This window comes from Cygnus atratus, chromosome Z (genome assembly GCF_013377495.2).
Source record: "Cygnus atratus isolate AKBS03 ecotype Queensland, Australia chromosome Z, CAtr_DNAZoo_HiC_assembly, whole genome shotgun sequence".
Taxonomy (NCBI): Eukaryota; Metazoa; Chordata; class Aves; order Anseriformes; family Anatidae; genus Cygnus; species Cygnus atratus.
This window is the reverse complement of record NC_066396.1, coordinates 78,808,531-78,828,520: the sequence shown is the minus strand read 5'-3', so window position 1 is coordinate 78,828,520 and position 19,990 is coordinate 78,808,531.

The window sequence follows — 19,990 nt, the reverse complement described above, 5'->3', positions numbered from 1 at the left end:
TTAAAAATACAGGAAAGCTTTCACACTTAAACTACATCATGTGAAGTGCCAGACAGAAATAGCATGTAAAACTGTCAAACTGCGTAGTGCTTAAATGTTTTATTTTTGTCTGGAAAAAAGAAGTGAATCAAAGTATGTTTTAAATGAGCTCATGGAAAATCAGTGAATATTAATTTACTTAATCCTTTTATGGTGTGCAAAGTTTTAAGCCTCAAACCTCATGGATATCTTGAATTCAGATCCTCATTTGGCAGGTAGCCACTTTGCCTGTGACATAATACATTTTAGCACAGGCCTCAATCTATTTCTGACCTTTAAAAGAACATTGTTAAATGAGATTGATGAAGCTGAGAATTATTATCTTCTGTAACTATCATCATGCCATATAACATCTGATTATTTTCCTGTTTTATGAATTTTGTACATCCTCTGACACTTCCAATTTATCAGTTATTGCTCTTCAAGTAAGTTATCTGAATTTAAATTGATTAAGTATTAAAGGTAGGACATCATGTGTATATCACTGTACAATCACTTAAGAACTATCCAGTAATATTATCTGTCTAATTTGTTAAGGAAAGTTTTAGTAATGAATCACTGCTGAGGAGAACAAATAAATTTGTTACTCTAGAATGATGTTTTCTACAGAAGAGTACATAATTGTCCATGAAAAAAGGTCACTAAAAGCAAAACATTTTGTCCTAGAGTACCAGTTACAATGACATAAGGATAACTTCCAACAGAACTTGCTCCAATTTAGTGGGTTAATCTTAACATTCAGGTTCCTATACACCCAGAGATCACACAGCTTCAGGTATTTGGAAGTTAGAACTGAGGTTGTGAAGGCACAACAGAGACCTCAACGGTTTCTAAGCAGGGTTTTCCAAATCAACACTGTGTGGTCCAGTGTTGAACCTGGTTAAAAATTTCTCTCCAACAGACCCACAGTTTCATAGCTGTTATCTTCAAATCTAATTTTAATGAAGTCTTAGAATACTTATATATTTATTTATTTATTATTTCCAAAGGAAATACTGATTTATAATTTCAATTCCAAATTTGATTTGTCTTAGTTTCCTCAGGTGACCAAGGATGTGTGGTCAGATTAAACTTAGAAGTTACTTTCTGTATGGCAGCTCTCCTCATCTAATAACTTCAAAAGTTTTTGGCCAAACTAACTACAATTGTCAGATGGGTAGAGTCTGTGTTTTGACAAAAGGCTTTTTTTGTTTGTTTGTTTTGTTTTGTTTTGAAAACAGTTGCTTTTTTTTCCATTGAGCAAACAACTCTGCAATATGGCCTGAACAGTTATTCGTTGTGCTATTTATATACATATACTTATGGGACTTCTCCCACAGGAAACAGTTCTGTAGCATACAAGGATTTCTTTCTTCCACAGGTTTCACAGAATGACCATTCCTGAATTTCTTATTTTTTTGCAAGAACATCTTTCTAACTTTTAGACTCACCTATGCCTGTTAAAAATACTTCAGGTACAGATTCACAAATCCTGCTCAAGTTAACATGTTTCTTATACATAGATATTAATGTAGATCAGTTTGAGAAATGTTAAAGCTTTTTCAGTAGAAATTGCCTCTTTAGACTCTCACTGCTTTTGTTAATCAGGTGCATTTTGCAAAGGCATGATGTGGTTGTTTTTCAAAATGACAAAAAGACAGCTTTGGGAGTTTTAATTTCTTCTGAGTCTAGTTTTTACTATAGATTAGATCTCAGTTTGTTCATAAGGATGGAGTGATGACATAATCACTGTGTTGCAAATTAATATTTTACATGGCTTTTTTCAACCTGCTTAGAGCACTACAAATTCCATGTCTCAGACATAATCATGAAATGTTACTTGTTTTTATTGTTTTTGATGCTGTTTGGTTGTTTTGTTTTGTTTTTAACCAGGGTTCAATACATGAATATAAGAAGACAATCACCTGTTTTATCTACTTCAATAATGAACCAGTAAGTTAACATAGACAATATAAACAAAAACAGAGAGAAAAAGTAAAAATTAAAAGGGAAAAAAAAAAAAAAAAACACTAATTTGAAAGGAACTTTATATGTATTCTTCCTTCTACATTGAACTTAGAGTTATGTATAAATAATGTACCTGGAAATAAAATTCCATAACTTTTCCAAAAAGAAGATCTAAGAGGAGGACGAACTCGCAAACATTGATAATATCACCTAATGAATATGTAGCCTTTAACATTTTTGGATGATTCATTAACTCTTTGCTATGGTCTAGTTAGGATCATGGGATGAGCTCAGAACAGACAACTTGAATTAATTTTGAATGACACTACTCTGGAATATTTTTTCCAGTCACTGATGGGTATTTGGTTCACAAGAACAGCAGGAGCTAATCTGAAGTAAACCTTTGTAAAGGTGGTCATCAGAGCTTTAACACCAAGCATTTTGCTCTACAGACCTTGTATTGTCCAACTATTTGCTAACAGAATCCTAGATAAAGCTATCTGCTAATGCAGCCACATGTCTCCCAAACATATTAATTCATATGCATAATATGAAAAAAAAAAAAACCCTCTCTTATTGTCCTATAACTTCCGTGTGCAACAGAATTGAAGGAATTTTAATGGGGGTGGGGGTGGGGGGGACTTAGGGAGTTATTTTAAAGGAGAGGGGAGGTTCCTATTTCTTTCATTTTTATGGTGGTCTTCCACTTTGTATGATTTTGACAGAAATAGCCTTGTATATTAGTACTTTTTCCAATGCTTTAACCATAGATTTTAAGCAGCTTAGTATTGTATACTACTGTTCCGAACTTGTATGTGTATGTGTGTGTATTTCTATGTATACATATTTCTAGAAAATACATAAGTAACTCAATGAAAGAGCTGCAAAGGAGAACAGAATTCCCCTGGAAAGTAACTTGAGCAGTTTCCAAGGCAGTTCATAAGACATTTTTGGATCCCGGCAAAAAAAAAAAAAAAAAAAAGTATACATGTAAATCAGCATTACTATCTTTCTCCTAAAGAATGAGAATAAGTTGCTTGAGTGATACTTTATGCAAACTCTAAAATCAAATGTTCAGGTATCAAACAGATAAGATACAATAATTGAAAGTTAACATTCCCTTAATATTTATTTTCTAAGATATGTGTCATTAACGAAAAAGCTTTTGATATATTTTTCCCTCTTAGGGCTTTTTGCCTTAGAATTTTTCCCATGAATCAGTACGAGGAGAATCAGGAAGAGAGAGGAAAATGACAACACTTTTGTCTACATTCTTCACTCTTCCAAATGCATCTTATCCATGTGTAAGAGCAGATGAATTGGAATTGTTGTGAGTGGATGACTGCACCAGGAAAGTTTTCGTTGCTCTGCTGTTCTACTCTGTTTTAAAATTCAGATTCATTGCTTAGTTTAAAGGCTTAACAAAAATAAGATGTTGCAATATGTCCTAGAAAGTCAGGTAGTCATGCATGTTTGAAATACACATATGTTTTCAAATACAGGTGAAAAATTAAGGTGATCTGCAAGGCCTGAATATTTAGCCAATAGGTTGGGTTTTGTAGATTAGATGCAGGAAAAATCACTTATTCTGTACTAAATAGTGAAGGATATGACTAATAAACCCTAAACCTCCGTGTTTATAAAGTAGAATGATATTCAACATTAAGTATGACAGGGGAGGTTCAGGCTGGGTATTAGGGGTTGGGCACTGGAATAGGCTTCCCTAGAAAGTGGTAATGGCCTGCTGGAGTTCATGAAGCATCTGGACAATGGTCTCACACCTGGTCTGGTTTTTGGATGGTCCCATGCAGAGCAAGGAGTTGGACTCTGTGATTCCTGAGGGACCCTTCCAACTTGGGATATTCTATGATTCCAAGAGAAAGGACACAGAATTTTCAACTTTTCATACAAAATCACCATTTAGACATTCAACATTAATAATTTCAGATAAAAACATTAAGCACTAACCTCCTACATAATGAAACAGATATTAAAGTTCATCACTAGCCAAACAAAATGTGAAAGACATACCAAAAGACGTTCCTTTAAACTACATCCTTGACTTTCCCATACTTTCTTTAAATTAAGATCACTTTACATTATTTCCACCTCTCTTCCAAAACTCACTGAATTCAATGAAATCAATTGTTTGGAATTTGTTGATGTCAGTTTACTTGTCTTCTTTTTAGTATTAACTACTTGTCATTTTGTCCTGGACACCGGGAGAAAAAAGCATAATACACCAGAAATATCATCTGATTAAACAATGGATTTATTAAATTGTTTCAGGGAATAATCCAGTAATACTGCACCCAACAAAGGTTGTTGTTTATTTTGCAGCTATTACCATATGGTGCAGACCTGTTCTCAGTTAATATCTCCTTGTCCCATCTCCTACCTCCAATCTGTTAATGTAAGCATTTTTTGAACACCACTGTTTTACCCCTCGTAATGTGACTAATGTGACAAACAAGTCAGAAAAGAGGGAAAAACACTTCAACAACCTAAACAATGAGCTCTTTAGAATGATTCCTCTGATTCTTTCTGAAACTTTCCTTTCACTATATTGTTTCGCATTCGAGTCTGGTAAGTAAATGGACTGTCAAGTGAATAAATACTGATTATAAGAATTTGCAATCTTGAGAATACATCAATTTAACTGCTTAATTCATCAATTTTAACAAATCCAGAATATACAAAACAAAACAAAAAGAAAAAAGAAATAAAAGCAAAAGCTGAATGCAACCTAACCATGTGCTTTTAGTCGCAAAACAAACAAAGAAACAAAAAAAATTAAGCCTAAAAATAAATTTCTCAAGTCCTTTTGATAAGACTGTTTCAACAATGTGGAAGGCTTATTCTTAAAAAAAAAATAGACAACTGTCGGTGTTAATAGAACGTTTTACAAACGTTTATAGAATGTTTTATATATTCTCTTTTAGGAACACCAACATTAATTATTTTCAGTAAAAACTTTTGACCAGATTTTGAAAGACGCACATTAATAACAACGAAAGTCTGGAGGAAAGAACAACGTCTTCAAAGTGTTTTAGCTATTCTTCTGAAGAGTTTATGCCTCTGCAAAATCTGCCATATCAAAAACTCAGGAGGACTATAAGGATGTTGCGAAGCTGTGCAGGGACAAAATAAGAAAGGCCAAAGCTCATCTGGAGCTCAATCTGGCTACTGCTGTTAAAGATAACACAAAATGTTTTTATGAATACATTAACAGGAAAAGGAGGACTATGGAGAATCTCCATCCTTTACTGGATGCGGGGGAAAACTTAGTGACGAGAGATGAGGAAAAGCTTGAGGTGCTTAATGCTGCCTTTGCCTCAGTCTTTAGCAGCAAAACCAGTTGTTCTCTGGATACCCAGTACCCTGAGCTGGTGGAAGGGGATGGGGAGCAGGATGTGGCCCTCACTATCCATGAGGACATGGTTGGCGACCTGCTACAGCACTTGGATGTACGTAAGTCAGACACAGACACAGATTTCTAGGTTGGAAGAGACCTCAAGATCATCGAGTCCAACCTCCGACCTAACACTAAGTACTCCACTAAACCATATCGCTAAGCTCTACATCTAAACGCCTTTTAAAGACCTCCAGGGATGGTGACTCCACCACCTCCCTGGGCAGCCCGTTCCAATGCTTAATAACCCTTTCGGTAAAGAAGTACTTCCTAACATCCAACCTAAAACTCCCCTGTCGCAACTTTCGCCCATTCCCCCTCGTCCTGTCACCAGGCACGTGGGAGAACAGACCAAGCCCCACCTCACTACAGCCTCCTTTAAGGTAACTGTAGAGAGCAATAAGGTCGCCCCTGAGCCTCCTCTTCTCCAGGCTGAACAACCCCAGCTCCCTCAGCCGCTCCTTGTAAGACTTGTTCTCCAGTCCCCTCACCAGCTTGGTCGCCCTTCTCTGGACTCGCTCGAGCACCTCCATGTCCTTCCTGTAGCGAGGGGCCCAAAACTGAACACAGTACTCGAGGTGCGGCCTCACCAGAGCCGAGTACAGGGGCACAATCACTTCCCTAGACCTTCTGGCCACGCTGCTTCTTATACAGGCCAGGATGCTGTTGGCCTTCTTGGCCACCTGAGCACACTGCTGGCTCATATTCAGCCGACTATCAACCAATACTCCCAGGTCCTTCTCTGCCAGGCAGCTTTCTAACCACTCATCTCCCAGCCTGTAGCTCTGCTTGGGGTTGTTGTGCCCCAGGTGCAGGACCCGGCACTTGGCCTTGTTGAACTTCATACAGTTGACCTCAGCCCATTGGTCCAGCCTATCCAGATCCTCCTGCAGAGCCTTCCTTCCCTTGAGCAGATCGACACACGCACTTAGCTTGGTGTCATCTGCAAACTTACTGAGGGTGGACTGGACGCCCTCATCCAGATCATCGATAAAGATATTAAAGAGGACCGGCCCCAGTACCGAGCCCTGGGGGACTCCACTAGTGACCAGCCTCCAACTGGATTTGACTCCATTCACCACAACTCTCTGGGCCCGGCTATCCAGCCAGTTTCTAACCCAGCGAAGCGTACGCCAGTCCAAGCCCCGAGCAGCCAGTTTCTTGAGGAGAATGTTGTGGGGAACGGTGTCAAAAGCCTTACTGAGGTCAAGGTAAACCACATCCACAGCCCTTCCCTCATCCACCAAGCGCATCACTTTGTCATAGAAGGAGATCAGGTTCGTCAAGCAGGACCTGCCTTTCATAAACCCATGCTGACTGGGCCTGATCGCCTGCTTGCCCTGCAAGTGCCGCGTGATGACCCTCAAGATAATCTGCTCCATGAGCTTTCCTGGCACTGTCAAACTGACAGGCCTATAGTTCCCCGGGTCTGCCCTCCGGCCCTTCTTGTAGATGGGCGTCACATTGGCTAGCCGCCAGTCAACTGGGACCTCCCCCGATAGCCAGGACTGCCAATAAATGATGGAAAGCGGCTCGGCCAGCTCCTCCGCCAGTTCTTTCAGTACCCTCGGGTGCATCCCATCCGGCCCCATCGACTTGCGCACATCCAAGCTCCGTAGCAGGTTGCCAACCATTTCCTCATGAATAGCGAAGGCCACATCCTGCTCCCCATCCCCTTCCACCAGCTCAGGGCACTGGGTATCCAGAGAACAACCGGTATTGCCGCTAAAGACTGAGGCAAAGGCGGCATTAAGCACCTCAGCCTTTTCCTTATCCTTAGTAACTAGGTTTCCCCTCGCATCCAGTAAAGGATGGAGATTCTCCTTAGTCCTCCATTTCGCGTTGATATATTTGTAAAAGGATTTTTTGTTGTCTTTAACGGCAGTAGCCAGGTTGAGCTCCAGATGAGCTTTGGCTTTTCTAATTTTCTCCCTGCACAGCCTCGCTACATCCTTGTAGTCCTCCTCGATGGCCCGCCCTTTTTTCCAAAGATTATAAACCCTCTTTTTTCTGCTAAGCACAAGCCGCAACTCTCTGTTGAGCCAGGCCGGTCTTCTTCCACGCCGGCTCGTCTTTGGGCACGTGGGGACTGACCGCTCCTGTGCCGTTAAGATTTCTTTCTTGAGGAGCGCCCAGCCTTCCTGGACTCCTCTGCCCTTCAGAACCGCCTCCCAAGGGACTCGGCCAACCAGCGTCCTGAGCAGCTCAAAGTCAGCTCTCCGGAAGTCCAATACAGCAGTTTTACTGGTCCCCTTCCTGGCCTCGCCAAGAATAGAGAACTCTACCATTTCATGGTCACTCTGTCCAAGACAGTTTCCGACCACCACATCTCCCACCAGTCCTTCTCTGTTTGTGAAGAGAAGGTCTAGCGGGGCACCACCCCTGGTAGGTTCACTGACCAGCTGTGTCAGGAAGCTATCTCCCACGCTCTCCAGAAACCTCCTAGACTGCTTTCTCTGTGCCGTGTTGTGTTTCCAGGATATATCCGGGAAGTTGAAGTCCCCCACGAGGACAAGCGCCGACGATTTTGCAACTTCTGTCAGTTGCCTATAAAACTCCTCATCCGTCTCCTCATCCTGGTTCGGCGGTCTATAACAGACCCCGACCAGGACGCTAGCCTTGCCGGCCTTCCCGCGGATCCTAACCCACAGGGATTCAACCTTATCATTCCCAGCCTGGAGTTCCACAACATCAAAAGATTCTCTAATGTAGAGAGCCACGCCACCACCCGCTCTGTGCTGCCTGTCCCTCCTGAAGAGCCGATAGCCAGGCATTGCAGCACTCCAGTCGTGGGAGCGGTCCCACCACGTCTCCGTGATGGCAACCAAGTCATAGCCTGCCTGCTGCACGATGGCTTCCAGCTCCTCCTGTTTGTTACCCATGCTGCGTGCATTAGTGTAGATGCACTTCAGCTGGGCCATCGCCTTCTTCCCCAGCCTAGCCATTGTTTCCCCCGGCACGGCTCCAACAAGCCTTGTTTGAGCCCCGTCCCCCTTCTCGCCTAGTTTAAAGCTCTCTCAATGAGCCCCGCCAGCTCCTGGCCTAGGATCCGTTTTCCCCTTGGAGATAGGGACCCGTCTGGGGCCATCAGGCCGGGTGCCGAGTAAAGCTCCCCATGGTGAAAAAAAACAAAATTTCTGTGCTGGCACCAGCCTCTGAGCCACCTATTAACCACGTGAGCTTTCCATGTCCTCTCCGTGCCTCTCCCTTCCCCCGTAGGGATAGACGAAAACACCACCTGCACTCCCGCTCCCTCCACCAATCGTCCCAGCCCCCTATAGTCCTGTTTGATAGCCTTGAGGCTTCTCTTTTCAAGATCATCACTGCCAGCCTGGACTATCAAAAGCGGGTAATAGTCAGAGGGGCGAACCAGGTTTGGAAGCTTCCTGGTAACGTCTCTGACCCTGGCCCCAGGGAGGCAGCAGACTTCCCTATGTGTGGGGTCAGGCCGACAAATAGGGCCATCCGTTCCCCTGAGGAGGGAGTCGCCCACAACAATCACCCTTCTTTCTTTCTTGGTGGAGGCAGTCCTGAGGCGTGGAGTCAACTTCCTCACCTCAGGCATCCTCCTGGGTAGGCTTCCTACCTCGTCCTCACCCACCGGTCTCTCAAGCTCCAGGGCCTCAAACCTATTGTTCAAGGGCACCTGGGAAGGCAGCGCCGGAAGGGGAGGGCATCTCCTGCGAGGTCGAGAAGGGACCTGTCTCCATTCCTCCTCAACTCGCAGGTCCCCTCCCTCTGCCCGATGGCGACAGGGCAGGGGGTCCACCCCCCTTTGGGGCGTCTCACCCTGGTCCCTCTCCCTCCGGTCCTGCAGGGAGTTGCTCCACCAGTCTATCTCCCGCTCGCACTCCCTGATATCCCTCAACCTCTGCACCTCCTCCTTGAGGATGGGATACACCCAAGGGTACTGAGAGAACTGGCAGAGGAGCTGGCCAAGATGCTTTCCATCATTTATTGGCAGTCCTGGCTATCAGGGGAGGTCCCAGTCAACTGGTGGCTAGCAAACGTGATGCCCATCTACAAGAAGGGCCGGAAGGTAGACCCAGGGAACTATAGGCCTGTTAGTTTGACCTCAGTGCCAGGGAAGCTCATGGAGCAGATTATCTTGAGTGTTATCACGTGGCACTTGCAGGGCAACCAGTCGATCAGGCCCAGTCAGCATGGGTTTATGAAAGGCAGGTCCTGCTTGACGAACCTGATCTCCTTCTATGACAAAGTGACGTGCTTAGTGGATGAGGGAAGGGCTGTGGATGTGGTCTATGTTGACTTCAGTAAGGCTTTTGACACCATTTCCCACAGCATTCTCCTCAAGAAACTGGCTGCTCATGGCTTGGACTGGTGTACGCTTTGTTGGGTAAAAACTGGCTGGATGGCCGGACCCAAAGAGTTGTGGTGAATTGAGTTAAATCCATTTGGAGGCTGGTCACTAGTGGAGTCCCCCAGGGCTCAGTATTATGGCCAGTTCTCTTTAATATCTTTATCAATGATCTGGATGAGGGGATCGAGTACACCGTCAGTAAGTTTGCAGATGACACCAAGTTAGGTGCGTGTGTTGATCTGCTCGAGGGAAGGAAGGCTCTGCAGGAGGATCTGGATAGGCTGGACTGGTGGGCTGAGGTCAACTGTATGAAGTTCAGCAAGGCCAAGTGCCAGGTCCTGCACCTGGGGCACAACAACCCCAAGCAGAGCTACAGGCTGGGAGATGAGTGGTTAGAAAGCTGCCTGGCAGAGAAGGATCTGGGAATACTGGTTGACAGTCAGCTGAATACGAGCCAGCAGTGTGCTCAGGTGGCCAAGAAGGCCAACAGCATCCTGGCCTGTATAAGAAGCAGCGTGGCCAGAAGGACTAGGGAAGTGATTGTCCCCCTGTACACGGCTCTGGTGAGGCCGCACCTCGAGTACTGTGTTCAGTTTTGGCCCCTCGCTACAAGAAGGACATGGAGGTGCTCGAGAGAGTCCAGAGAAGGGGAACGAAGCTGGTGAGGGGTCTGGAGAACAAGTCTTACAAGGAGCGGCTGAGGGAGCTGGGGTTGTTCAGCCTGGAGAACAGGAGGCTCAGGGGCAACCTTATCGCTCTCTATAGGTACCTTAAAGGAGGCTGTAGCGAGGTAGGGCTTGGTCTATTCTCCCACGTGCCTGGTGACAGGACGAGGGGGAATGGGCTAAAGTTGCGCCAGGGGAGGTTTAGGTTCGATATTAGGAGGAACGTCTTTACGGAAAGGGTCGTTAGGCATTGGCATGGGCTGCCCAGGGAAGTGGTTGAGTCACCATCCCTGGAGGTCTTTAAGAGACATTTAGATGTAGTGCTTAGTGATATGTTTTAGTGGAGGACTTGTTAGTGTTAGGTCAGAGGTTGGACTAGGTGATCTTGGAGGTCTCTTCCAACCTAGACGATTCTGTGATTCTGTGACTCTGTGATTCTGTGAAAGCCATCTGGATGACTTTCACTTCTGCAAACTGACTCGATTCACCTTCTCCCTCAGCAGCTTCTGCAACTCGTCGTGTAGGACTCCATGCAGCAGCTTTCCACCTCCGATGCTTTCCCACAATACAACAGCACCCATCAGTGAACAGGGCATATTTCTTCTCATTTTCTGGTAGCTTGTTGTACAGTGGGGCTTCTTCAGCACGGACCACCTCCTGCTCTAATGATATTCCAAAGTATTTGCCTGCTGGCCAGTCCATAATAACTTCCAAGATTCCTGGGCGACTGGGGTTTCCTATTCGAGCCCGCTGAGTAATCCGTGCAACCCACTTGCTCCATGTAGCATCAGTTGCATGATGTGTAGAGGGGACCCTTCCTTTGAACATCCAGCCTAGTATCAGCAGTCGGAGTGCCAGGAGGAGCTGCGCTTCAGTACCGACCACTTCCGAAGCAGATCGAACTCCCTCATATGCTGCCAATATCTCCTTTTTGGTTGGAGTATAGCGGGCCTCAGATCCTCTGTATCACCGACTCCAAAACCCCAGGGGTCGACCTCGAGTTTCCCCAGGTTCTTTCTGCCAGAGGCTCCAGGTGGGTCCATTCTCCCCGGCTGTGGTGTAGAGCACATTCTTTACATCTGGTCCTGTTTGGACTGGCCCAGAGGCTACTGCATGAACTATTTCCTGCTTAATTTGTTCAAAGGCTTGTCGTTGCTCAGGGCCCCATTCAAAAGCATTCTTCTTACGGGTTACTTGGTAGAGCGGGTTTACAATCAGACTGTAATTTGGAATGTGCATTCTCCAAAACCCCACGACACCTAGGAAAGTTTGTGTTTCTTTTTTGCTAGTTGGTGGAGACATAGCTGTTATTTTGTTGATCACATCCATTGGGATTTGACGACGTCCATCTTGCCATTTTATTCCTAAAAACCTGATCTCTCGTGCAGGTCCTTTAACTTCATTTTGTTTTATCACAAAACCAGCCTTCAGAAGGATTTGGACTATTTTCTTCCCTTTCTCGAAAACTTCCTCTGCCGTGTCACCCCACACAATGATGTCGTTGATGTACTGCAGGTGTTCAGGAGCTTCCCCCTGCTCCAGCGCAGACTGGATCAGTCCATGGCAAACGGTAGGGCTGTGTTTCCACCCCTGGGGCAGTTGATTCCAAGTATATTGGACTCCCCTCCAAGTGAAAGCAAACTGTGGCCTGCACTCTGCTGCTAGAGGGATGGAGAAAAATGCATTAGCGATATCAGTTGTGGCGTACCACTTGACTGCCTTTGATTCCAGTTCATACTGGAGTTCTAGCATGTCCGGCACTGCAGCACTCAGTGGTGGCGTGACTTCGTTCAGGCCACAATAGTCCACTGTTAGTCTCCACTCACCATTAGACTTTTGCACTGGCCACATGGGACTATTAAAAGGTGAATGAGTCTTGCTGATCACTCTTTGGCTCTCCAGTTGACGAATTAGCTTATGGACGGGAATCAGGGAGTCTCGGTTAGTGCGATATTGCCACCGGTGCACAGCTGTGGTAGCGATTGGCACTTGCTGTTCTTCAACCCAGAGCAACCCCACAACTGAAGTCCTAACTGAAACCAGAACACAAAGTTAACTCAATCTGAATTTCAAAGGACGTTTAGAGAAGTCACACTTATCCATTCAGGTCTTCCTAATTTTCTTATTTTTAGTTGGGAAACAAAAAACACACACAAGACTTTGTTTAACTCAAATTCAATTAACAACAAGTCATTCCATTATGTTGTACATTCTACAGGTCATTTCAATAGTAAAACACATCTTAATTTTACTACCAATTGTCTGCACAGTCTTTTAAACAATGTGTGTGCTACAAATAATGTATATTGTTTATCAGAGGGAAAGTTTCAGGCAGTAAATGTTATTATTGTAAAACTTTTCATCATTGCTTAGTCACAGAAAATGGATAGAAACTAAAAGATCCACAGTAATGGATGAGGAGAAAAAAAGTATTTCTGCTTTTCATTAAGGACATTCAGTCCTTTATACTTTAATAATACTTTATATTTACTTTATATATACTTTAATAATAATATTTTAATAATTGCTTTGCTTCTTTATCAAAAAATTTTGGAGGAAGTCTTTGGATTTTTTTAAGATGAAACAGTTATTTTTAAGATGAAATAGTTCAAGTTTCCAAAAATACTATGTCAGTCACCTTACATTTTTTAGCTATTTCCTTGACTGAAGAAAACAAATAATGAAAAAGAATCCCTAAAAATTAAACAAACAAACAAACAAACAAAATCTGCATCTGAGAACAAAACACATGTTCCTTTCATTTAAATAACACTTTGTCCAGAACAATCAGTACCTTGTGAAGGGAGGAATGTCTGTAAGGCTGTGAAGGGTAACAGCGTGAGTATATGCATCATATGTAGGACTAACCACATCTGCTGAACAGATGCAGCAGTGGGATATTTCTGAAATTCAGTAATAGTCAGTCAAGACACCTCACCCAATTCATCTCATGTTCCCTAGGGATATGCATGTTATTGATTGGCATGATGTGTAATTAAAGGCAAGTACAAACTTTTACATTCCTGTCACACTTAATACTCTTTCCCTGCATTTAAAAAATAAATCTCCTTATTTTCCATCTTTGCCAAACTTGATGTTGGATGTAAAATGGAATGAAACAGGGTTGAACACAAAGTGAATCTTGAATATCATTGCAAAGCAGTTGTGTTTGTTGCTCCTGCTGTCCAATAACCCTGGAGAGGGACTTTCAGGTATATCCAGGTGTTAACTTCTGGTTTCTGCAGCTATCATTTCTCACACACAACGTTTCTGTTCATGTCCCTTAAGAGAAACAATTTGTAACCACTAGGGGAGGGCTTGGTGGAATCAAACCAGAAAGAGCAACTATCGTTTTCCTATTATACAGGGGAAAATGTTTTTAAAAGAAATAGTCTTGAACGCGTTTGAGTTCATTGTTTTCTAAGCAAGAGCAAACCAAGTTGTTTTGGAAGCAGACTGAATAAGATAGCTTAAGAAGAGAATGAAAAATGAAGTGTATTTATTTAGTGTTAGTATAGCCAGACTTTACATCCAAGGTTGTTTAGACTCCATACAGGGCTTCAGGGAATCCATCTGCAGTGACAGTAGGAACTGCAGATGGTCAGTCATTCCAGTGAAAAGAAACAAAGGTGATGAGGAAAGTGGAATGAAATATTTCCTAACTTCCTAATAATGTTCAGTTTTCTTGCAGCTGGTTGTGGCTTCTCACATCTGCATTAAGAATCATAATATTCCTTTTCTCCAGTACTAATTAAGCACATGATGTTAAAATAAACACAGTTTACTTAGAGATCAGGAGTAGGAGAAATGAGAGCAGTTGTGATTAATCCATATGCAAAGCAGCCAGCATCACTCACAAAATAACACCGTTTACAGCCACTTTGCCACTAGTGTGGTTACCTTATAAAACATCTATATAAATTTTTTGATGGCAAGTTGAACTTGTTTTGCCACCTTAGCGGACCTTCTTCTAAAATACCATGCTTTACCTAAACAATTATGGAAAGTAAGTAAGGTTTTTTGAAGTGTTGAATGCCTGTGAGCTCTGAGGTTATCACAAACGCTGCAATACCATTTGCGTTGAGGTTTTCACAGTATGTTTGGAGTTTTTTGCTACCTGTGATCATAAAGGCTAGCTTATGGTGCTACGTTCAAATGCCAGGGTTCAAAATTCAGCAAAATTCAGTGTTTTTTACACCAAAACTTCACTGTAACTTGACAAAGTTTGCTGAAACAGAATATTTGCTTTAAAAAAAAAAAATCAGATTGCCCAGTGTTTCGGATACTACCATAGAGAAGAAATTGTTGCTTGCCAGAATTATTTAGTGCATGTCTCCATATATAACATACGTGTTCCCCCTCCCCCCAAAAAAGAAAAGAAGCTTTAATTCACCCTACTCTCCCTGTCCGTCTGTCCCCTCCCCTCCCCCCCATCTCGAGTTTACTTTGAGCACCAGATTATACTTTTATACTTCAAGTAACTTCAAATAAATCTTATTAATAAATTCTACTTTTGCTTAACTGATATTAATAAATCTTACAGCATATGAAAGTCACCAGTGCTGAGCAATGGGATGGCACATCATTGGCAGATAACAGACTTTTTTTCTCATGTCACTGACTGCATTTGATAATTCACCACCCTTCTCAGTCTGACTGATTCTGACAAAATGCTGAACTTTTTATAACTCAGATGAGAAAGTACCACGACTGATCATGCACAACCTAGTTTCAGACAATACATTTTAAAATTTCATTCATTAATACCTCATTTAAGCAAGAATTTAATATACCCAGACATGAGACATATATATTAAACTTACTTTATTAAATACTTTTCTTTTATGTGTGTGTGCTTCAGTTGGAGTAGCAGAAGAAGCCAGAAAGACTTTTAGACATTTTCTGTTTTCTTACTAAAGGAAAGTTCAGAATTTTCAATAGCCTGGAATCTAAAAAGCATTTAAATATACAGACAACTCACTCTTAAAAGTAATAAACCTTAACATTGTTTTCAAGGGGAGATCTATTTTCTCTTATGGATCCCTTTATTTTTACTTTATTCTTTTCTCCCGCTATATTTATTAGCTTTAATTTAATTATCCTTTTGTTTCAGGAAGGTGTACAGACTTTATTGCATGCTACTCTTACTATTTTCATATATTTGTTTTCCATTAAACAAAGTCAGTTTGAAAATATCAGACTTGAAGTTTGCCACAAAAACTGCTCATTTGGTGAAATGAAGAACCATAAATAAACAAATAAAAGGTCACAGAGATTTCTCCTAATTACAAGAAAATTTTATAGGATGTTGTCCAACTGATCTCTTTCTATGCATAGTAGCAGGAAATCAGTAAGATCTGAGAAAGTCAGATAAAGTTCCAGTTTCATATGAAAGCCATCTATAAAAGCTACAACATTACTATTACAACAGGAACTAACAGTAAGACAAATTAGAATGCAGGTCTGCCTAAAGTTGCGCAACACAAGTTCTTGGCACATAATTTACATCAGGTTTAGACAGGCTTTCCATTTTTATTAGTTCCAATAAAAGCAGAAATAATCAGAAAGCTACATAAGAAATGAAAACACAACCAAAACAAAGAATAACTGAAAGGACTGAATGACAATTGAGGGAAAAAAAATAAAATTAAATGAAAACTGAAGTAAGAAACTGTGAAAAACTGAGTTGGAAATTAATGGGGAAGTGAAAATAATTATTAATTTACAGAAACTTAAATCTCATTTCATATGTTGCTATTAACATCACTTACATGTGAATGATCTGCAACCGTAACAACAACAGAAATATTTATGTTCAGTTTTATTGATGAAGTTAAATAAGATAATACAAAATAAATGTGAAATGTACAGTAAGTTATTTGGCCAAGTAGGTGTGTTTTTGTTGTTGTTGTTGCTTGTTTTGTTTTTGGTTTTTTTTTGTTTTCAATTACTATTTCTGGAGATATATATATTTATGGCCCTATATGTTATCCCATAACAAATAGTAGAACTGAATAAGTAGATACATGGTCTAGATAAAAGACAGAGAAGACAATCATGTTGTTTACATCAGTCTAATAAGCTAAGGTGTAGAGCGATGTAATTTGGTACAACATTTTTGTCTGGACACTCTTCCACAGGTCATAGAAGTAATCCTTGCCTAGTAGTTGGAAACTGTTTTTCCTCTGTAACATATCTCCCTAGAAGATCACAACCTTTCTTAGGAAAGTCTTGGATGGTTTTGAGTAAAAGTGTTTGTGATAGCTTGTGTAAATAACATAAAAGAGGCTTAAGAGAACAATTAGGATTACAAACTATTGTGCAAACCAAGAAGAGTGTAAAGTTAGCCATTATCAATAAATAAATAAATAAACAGAAAAATTATGTATATTAAATATATATAGAAAATGACCTTTTAACTTTCTCCTAAGCAGACCATTTTACGTTCCATCCAAGCTGTCACATGTCCATGTGTGCAAGGTTGGGATTAGCCAGACAAACCCCCCACGGGGGCTGCTGTGCAGGCATGACAATTTTGTAACTCATTTAAATGTTATGTGCATATATGGCACCTTAGTACAAATTGAAACACTTTAGTATAAGATTTGCAGTTATCCCTTTTGTACAAAGGAGGTAACATCTGATGCACTATGGTACCACAATATCTTATATTTAATACCCAAAATTTCTAGAGAGGTTTATAATGTTTTGGTGGGAGTAGGTCACCATGGTCCCGAACGAAAGAGCACATCCCTGCTGGCCTCTGTTTATTTTCATAAAGCCAATATTGTGGATTTTTCACATTTAGCCATGTGTGCTTTTGTGTAGAAACCCTTCTGGATGGCCGACAAAAATGTGAACAAGAAAGAGAGAAAACATTAAACTCCTTAAGTGTTATTATAGGAGGTCAGCAAAGAGCAAACACTAACTCAGCTATCTTATTTTAGATTAAAAAATGTGTTTTGATCCCTTTACATGAAACATTGAGTGCTCACTTTGGAGGAGATAGAACTTATCATTTCTTCCTCATTAGCTAGCTACTTCCCATTGCACCTTATTTCCTGTTACTTAGTATACCAGGGCAAAGGATAGAAATTAAAAAAAAAAAAAAAAAAAAAAAACAAAACACTGTATTTTTCTCTGAGCAGAGAAGGAATTTATTAACTCTATATACTCAATCTTACTTCATCAAGTTTCAGCAATATTAATTCTGTAAACTGCCATTCTTCTGCTTGCTCAGCTCTGGCTGGAAAACTGCAAACCCTTCAAAATCTCTATGCAAACTTTTCTTCTGCAGAAAACAGAGCTGTGTAGACAATAGTGTTAAAAGGAAGAAATGTACATGTTTTCTTTCTGTGATGCAGGATGGAAAAAATGTTCTGCAACATGAAAGATCTCCAAGATTCAGTTTAAGATGAGTACTGCTGGGCCTGAGAATTTTCCCAATTGAACAAAGACATGTAGTTTATTACCAGAAACACATAACAAAATAAAATTTTTATTCGCCTTTAAATCATATTCACTTCTAATCTGTGTTTCTGAATTGCTAAAAATAACTTGTTACATCCTAAAAGTCCTTTTTTTCCCTGCACAGAGTTGTCTGTACTAAGTTCATCTATTGCCCAGTATTTTATTAATATTATCTTGGGAACATATGCATACTATAAGGTTGGTCTGATGTTTTTTTCAGTAAATTGCAGTCCTAGATGTAATTTAACAAATAAGTGGTATGAAATAGCATTTTCCTTCTTGGCATGGATTAAATACCAGCTGCTTTGATATAACATGAAAAAATCTATTGCTTTCAAATTAATATAATGTTTTACAGTCAGCTTGGTTCATATTATATAGGGAATTACAATTTTACTCATTGTTGCTGGGAATTATATATTCTACTACAGCATCATCCAGGAATCAGAGATAAGAAGCTTTAAGACTTTAATTAGAAAGGTTTTTAGCCTTAAAGATATGCAAACAAGATTAATACTAGTGGGCTTGAAAGCTACATGTGATCTCTGATGACAACTCTTGCTTTGAGGCAAATACTTGTTTCTTAATTAAAACCCATGGTACCAAAATAAAGAGACCTATACAGTCATTTTTATTCTCCAGACAGAGTAACAGTCAAAATATTGACACTAGTCTCAATCTCTACACTCAGAGGTACTGAAAGAAACAGACGAGATTTGTAGCATTTATCCATGAAAATTTCCCACAGATCTCAAGCTGTCAGTCAATTATACTAATCACCATTATCCATACATGATGATTACATACACAAGCCCTCACTAAAATAAAAGTACATGCATCAGATTTTTTTTGATGCAATTGATAAAAATTCTACTGTGTCCTCTACTTTTATTAAAGATGAATAATTGGGAGAATCTGTCTGTACTGTAGGAACTGTTGTGAAGCAGTAGTAACAAGGCATTAAGAATTAATTAAATACAATTTTCTGATACAAATGAGCATTGTAAAAATAATGGTAGGACACAACACTTTAATGAACAAAGCCATCAAATTAGAACTCTTAGCACAAATACACTGGAGTTTATAGTATGGGAACACTGAGAATGTAAATCATTCTTCAGAACTGAGTAACAGTATAAAATAAACATATTGGAGAGTGAATACAAGCTTTTTGAGACAGGAATTGTGAGAATAAATCTGAGAAACAGAATGAGGAGGAAATAACAACAACCCAGTCTAACATATCTATAGACTAATTTTCTAAATGCATTCTGTATTTACTTGTGAGAGAGCAGGTCACAAGGGTGGGAGAGGGAGTGAAAGGGGGGACAAAGGTGGTTAAAGGGAGAGAGAGAAGATGGATGGGGGGTAGGAAGGAGAAGAAGAGTGGGAAGAGAGGAATGGGAAAGGATAGGGATGGGAAAGGGAGGAAAGGGAAGTGGGAAGGAAGGAAAAAAATGAAGAAAAGAGAGGAAAAGGAGGGAGAAAATGGAGGAAAAAAAAATGAAGTTAGAAAAGGAAGGGAGAAAAAAGAAGGGAGAAAGAAAGAAAAGGGAGAAAAGGGAGAAAAGAAGGGAAAAAGAAAGGAAAAAAAAGAGAAAAGGAGAAAGAAATGAGAAAAAGGAAAAGAGGATAAGGATAAGGAAAGGGAAAAGGAAAAGGAAAGGGAAAATGAAAAGGAAAATGAAAAGGAAAGAAAAAAGAACAAAAAGGCAAAAAATGTGAAAAAAATGAAAAAAGCAGAAAAGGGCAGAAAAGGTAAAAAAAAAAGTGAAAAGGATGAGAAATAAGAAAAAGGAGGAAAAGAGAGGAAAAGTGGGAAAAGAGTGAAGTGGAAGGCAGGAGGGAAAAGGGATAAAATGGGGGGAAATGGGGAAAAGTACTGATAAACAAGAAAAAAAGAAAGATCTTCTGGAAGTATTCACTTAAGTTATTATGGAGAGAAAAATTAAGCCCATACCTAGGAGAGAAAGAGGAGCTCCTACTAGCTTAGTCTATTTGAAATATCCAAAAGACGTGGAAGACAGTAAAGAACATAGAAGGCAAATCTGAATGACTCAAGGAACAATGAACATATCCCCATAAATTTCTCAGTGTATCAGCATGTAACTGCTTGTATGTGGCAAGGTTTTGATA